Below are 6,000 nucleotides of genomic sequence, written 5' to 3' on the forward strand. Positions count from 1 at the left end.
ATTTCTGATCATGCCCCTAATACTTTGTGTCTGAACAGTGTCCCTAAACCAAGAAATAATCAAATATTATATTTTCCTACTTAGTACACTCCTAGACATTTCTAGAGGATCAGTGACATTTTAATGACAATAATGCTGACCATGTGAAAACGCAGATTTATTATGAGAAACTGTAAAAGCAATTTTACAGGGAGATATCATAGATTATAGCTGCAAATGTTAGAGGAGGAAGATCTTGCTTATAATTTAACCAGACCTAGTTTAAAGGGGCCGTTCCTAATTACAGGAACTACCCCCTAAATGGCTACAGGTGTGTAGTTCCTATATAAATCCACTCAGCCAATCGCTCTGGGCTAAGTTGTTTTGGAGTACAACTTGTTCTTACCTGCTATCCCTGTATCCTGTGCCTGATGAGTCTCCTGTGCTTGCTGTATCAGTGGCAGCTTCCCTGAACAGGGCTGCCACTAGAAATTTCGGGGCCCCTGACTGAGCCAGTGGTCAGCCCCCCCCCCCCTTATATGTTGGCCAACAAATGTTAAGCCTGCCACCACGTCATGTGTTTCAAATACGACAATTAACTGAAAAGAACCAAAATCAAATGCATTTCATACTCCGCAGCATGCATAACAAGTCATTGGTAAATGGTAACATATATATGGGAAACTAACACTCAAAATCAATTAAAGGGACATAGAACCCCATAAATAACTTTCTAATTACTTCTATTATCAAGTGTGCTTCATTCTCTTGGCATCCTATGTTGAAGGAGCAGCAATAACAGGCCACATGTTGAGGATATTTGAACTGGAGCACAGGTGAAATAATCAGCTGATTAGTAAACACGGTTATTTTATCAGCTCTCATCCATAGTAATCCTGAAAACCTGGCCTGTTGGGGAGGCCTGATGACAGCTTTGAAACCCAGTGCTCTAACTGAATCATTGAAGTTTAATTTTGACTTTACTGTCCCTTTAAAATGTATATATAGGGGGGCGGAGCCAGCAGCCATCAGGAGCAGTCGTGTTTTGCTGAGCTCCTAGAAATACTATCTATAAAATCTAATATCGATATCTTCTAAAGCTTTCTAAACTGAGGAAAGTGCTAATTATATGGCAGAAACCACCTAAATATATTCTGAAGACGGCTAAAAGTTTTTGGAGTTCAGCGCTTGTGAGCGCATTAATTAGACAGGAGGGGAAAAGCAAGCTGACACCGGACTACAACAGACGCCTCACAGCATCGATCCGGAGGGTCGGGGACCCGTTCCGGAATTACAATACAAGCAGCCTTACTTCGGACCGGGTGACAAGTGAGTGGGGCAGTTGCGGAGGGGAGTGTTGCACTTGCCGCCTGATGTTGATAGCGGAGGCTGAGGCCTTAAGTAATAGTCGCACCACGCATCAGATTTAACCCTAATGGGAGTAAGAGAGTTAACCCGGGCCGTGGTTGCCCAACCTGAGAGGCGATAAGAGACAGCAAGAGGTGGTGTAGCCTTACCGGAGCAGCTGGGGAGTGGTCCCTGACATCTGGGCTGCTTGAAGCCACGTGGGTAGAGTAAGTGCGCAACACAGCGCGGCCATTTTTTAAACATACTGCTTTGTGGCTTAAAGAGGGAAACTGTCTGTGGGAAGGTGCGGTCTGAATAGCGACCACAAGAAAGACAGACACAAGAAGCTGAACTCTAGATAACACTGTGAGAAGAGAGTTTAACTACTGGGACATTTGATTATTACTAGCTTACTCTCCCTCCCCCCCATTTCCCGCTGGACGGTGTGTCAGCAGGTCATATCCCAAGCTCCCTAACCGTCTCTGTCCAGTGTGGACGCATACCCTGGGGAGAGGAGAGCTCATTATTTTTTCACTATCTCCTTGCTATATGATAGATGTCTAGTGGCTAACTGTATATGCTCAGATAAAGGGAGGCAGCTGATACAAGGCATGAAGTGATAGATTGAGGAGGTTTGCCTGTGCAGCCTGACATGATTGCTCTGAAAAGAACCCATAAGATATTTAACTGATAACACATACATGAATGGCTTTATCTGTTTGATATGACCAATGAATATGCTAATACAGAAGCCTGGCAAGATCTTCAAATGGGCAGATAATTAAAGAGGAGTGAGAAATCCAGATGAACATAAGAAGATAGTGTGTTGGTGGCAGGGGGGAGCCTCATCTAGCTACTGAACAGGGGTCTTGGGGGACTTGGGTCCTTTAAAGAGATAAATTGAAGAAATTGGAATTGCTTTGCTAAGTTAATAGCTGCCAACTAAGAACATTGAAAAAGCTAACCATCTATTATAGCACGCATTATGGCAGCCAGAAAAGGGTCTAAGGGAGACAAGGGGGGAAAACCCTTGTCGGTGGACACATTTTTTAAAGCCACGAAAATGCCCAAATCGCAATAACAGATCTTAGCTGAAACTGAAGAGGAAATGGACTCTGAAAATTAGGAAAATTCTGTGGATCTAACCCCTGCAACTAAAGCAGATTTGCAAACTCTTGTGTCTAAACAAGACATATCCTCCAATTTTGAAAAGCTGTGGGGGAAAATGGACAGCTTCCAGACCATGGTCACTAATAGTCTAACAGACATCAAAACTGAGATTCTGGAACTGGGAAATCGTGTAGATTCGCTGGAAACAGCTAATGAGGAAATGGGCGAAGAAGTTACAATGGTGTCGCAATCCCTGGCCTCTCAGAATCAAACCATATTGGAACTTGAGGAAAAGATAGAGGATATGGAGAATAGGAGCAGGCGGTCAAACATTAGGCTCAAAGGAATACCCAAAACAGTAGGGGCTGATGATCTGCCTAATTATCTACAAGAGCTTTTTCATGCCATCCTGGGAGATTCGACGGATTCTGAATATCCTATAGACAGAGCACATAGAGCTCTCCGAGCCAAGCCTAAACCGGATCAACCTCCAAGAGATGTCATCATTAAGCTACTGAGGTTTCCTGACAGAGAATAAATTCTATCAGCCGCAAGGCGAAATCCCATGTTTAAATTCCAAGGCAATATAGTTCAGTTCTTCCAGGACCTCTGTGTTAAAACATTACAGAGACGCTATGCACCTCGACCCTTAACTCTTTTGCTAAGGAAAAATAGTATATCTTATAGATGGGGCTTCCCCTTTGCACTGCATGTGTTGCGAAATGGTAGAACATCTACAATCAAGACAGTGGAGGAAATCCCAGATCTTTGCAAATTCCTGGACCTAGACCCTCCTGAGCACCTTTCAGAAGAATCCCCACCACGCACATCTGGACTTTCCCAGCCCTGTGCAAAACCCCAGAGATCTAAATGGCAGAAAGTAGCCAAGAAGAAGGCTAAAACTTGAAGTTACTAGAAAGCAGAAACCTGCCTCAAGCAGAAAGTTCTGGGTTAGATTCACTTCAGGTCATTTTCTATCCCTTTCAGATAGGTTGAAACCTGAGAGGTTGGCTGGAGACACGGTCTGGAGACCTGCTATGAGTTTCCTCACTCCATAGGAGCAAAGTAATGTTAGCAATTTGTGTTAGGATTGTATTTAAGGTTTACCTAACAACTGGTTGGTTATATGTATAATCAAAATGTAAGTTCTTGTAAGTTATTGTTTTTCATGTTATGTTTTATTTTTTCATCGAATAGATGCACGAAACACTGTACAAAGGTTATAGAATCATCTATAAAAGCTGTCTTACAAAGAGATTGGAACCCTAGATGGTCGAGGAGGTTCTCTGAGCAGGGGTGGGAGTATCTCACATATACAGGTACAGGAGTTTCCTGGAGCAATGTGACTCACTCACCTGAGCTCCCTGCACATAAAGGTAGGATAAATACACACTTTAAGATAATCCACTGTTATGTCACTGCCTAAAATAGTTCTGCTCTTGCATAATGCGAGAGGCTTAAACACTGATATAAAAAGACGAACAGCGATGTCAAATTATAGAAAGTTGAAGGCCACCATTGTCTATCTTCAGGAAACCCATTTTTTGAAAAATACTATCCCCAAATATTGGGCGAGAGATTACCCAATGCAATTTCACTCTGCGTTAGATGCAAAGAAGAGAGGAGTCTCTATCCTAATTCACTCCTCGATTCCATTCACACATAAAGAAACAATATCGGATAAGGAGGGCAGATACCTGCTGGTTTTGGGGCAGCTGGGGGGGGGAGGAGGTGCTTTTGTGCAATGTATATGCCCCTAATGAACAGCAAGATAAATTCTTTGGTACGATCTCTAATTTGTTGACAGGCTGGTCTAGAAGGAGAATTATATTGGCAGGAGACTTTAATATTGACTTGCAGGCACTAACCAAACAGGCTCTCACTTTACAATCCAAAAAAAAACAGAGACAGAGCGTAACAGCAAAGAATGTCTTAGATTCACTAGACCAACATACATTACAGGACACTTGGAGGTTGCTGAATAGGGGGAGGGAGGACACCACTTATTTCTCAGCAGCCCATAGCAGCTACTCAAAAATAGACTATATTTTTACAAGCCAAATTATACAGCCGGCATTACATTCTGTAGATATCCTCCCCTGTGTATGGTCAGACCACTCGATAACAATACTTTGTTTTGGGGACTTAACAGACCCGAAAAGGATAAAATCATGGACCTACGATCCATCCTGTATTAAAAGCCCACTTATAGAAGACAAAGTGCTACAACATTTAAAAGAATACTGGCAGATTAATATAAACTCGACGGTAAATCCTATTATACCCTGGGCGGCGCACAAGGCAGTAATTAGGGGGATGCTAATTAAGGAGAAAGCATTATATAGGAAACAAAAAGAGACTCTAATTAGACGATTAAATGCTGAAATTGCTTCCCTAGAACAAACCCATAAAATAACCAACTCGAAAATAGTCTTGCACAAACTTACCAATAAAAAGCAAGAATTACACTCTATTTTTAATGACCAATCTATTAGGGCCTCACAGAAATTGAAAACCAACTATTTTATTTTTGCTAATAAGCCCGATAGATATCTTACTAAAAAGATCAGGGATAATTACCAAACTCTTTCCATACCGACTATCCAGACTGCATCTGGAAGATTAACCTCCTACCCTCAAGAAAATTGTTAACGCATTTGCCCAGTTTTATAGTGATTTATACGATGGCACAAAAGGTGCAACAGACGTTAGAAACACGGGAACTATTTAGGTCCTTCTTACTAAAGGCAAACTTAAAGCCAATCACTGATGAAGACAACACAAATCTGAATTCCAAAATTACAAAGGCAGATGTAATAAAAGCCATTAAGGACCTTAAGCCTGGTAAGGCTCCAGGGCCTGATGGATTCTTATAAAGCGTTCAAAGATATCTTAATTCCCCACTTATTGGTGTTTGCGAATCATATTATGGAAGGAGGAGAGATACCCCCAGAATTGCTTCGAGCTAAGATAGTGGTTATCCCAAAACAGGGGAAAAACCCCACTCTTTGTTCTAGCTACCGGCCAATCTCCCTCATTAACCAAGATCTTAAAGTTGTAACAAAAATTTTTGCCAATAGATTGAAACATATTTTACCTAGAATAATACACCCCGACCAGGTAGGATTTATCAAGGATAGGGAAGCCCCAGACAATATTCGTAGAATGGTATCTATAATAGACTTTTTTGCGGGACCGCAAAGTGCCTTCTCTGATCCTTTCGTTGGATGCGGAGAAGGCATTTGATAGGGTTGACTGGGGATACATGATAACACTGCTGACAGAACTCGGCTTTAAAGATAGATTTCTACAGGCTATTAAAGGGTTATACTCGTCACCTACGGCACATGTCAGAGCAATAGGACACCAATCAGACAGTATACCCATTTTAAATGGAACGAGACAGGGGTGCCCACTTTCACCCTTATTATTTGCTATATGCATTGAACCATTGGCGGCCTATATACGCAACTGCCCGGATATAACTGGTCTGGAGGTAAGTACTTTTCATCACAAAATTACTCTATTTGCGGATGATGTATTGCTTACTATCTCCAGACCATT

Source organism: Bombina bombina, chromosome 3 (assembly GCF_027579735.1).
Source record: "Bombina bombina isolate aBomBom1 chromosome 3, aBomBom1.pri, whole genome shotgun sequence".
In the NCBI taxonomy this organism is placed as follows: Eukaryota; Metazoa; Chordata; class Amphibia; order Anura; family Bombinatoridae; genus Bombina; species Bombina bombina.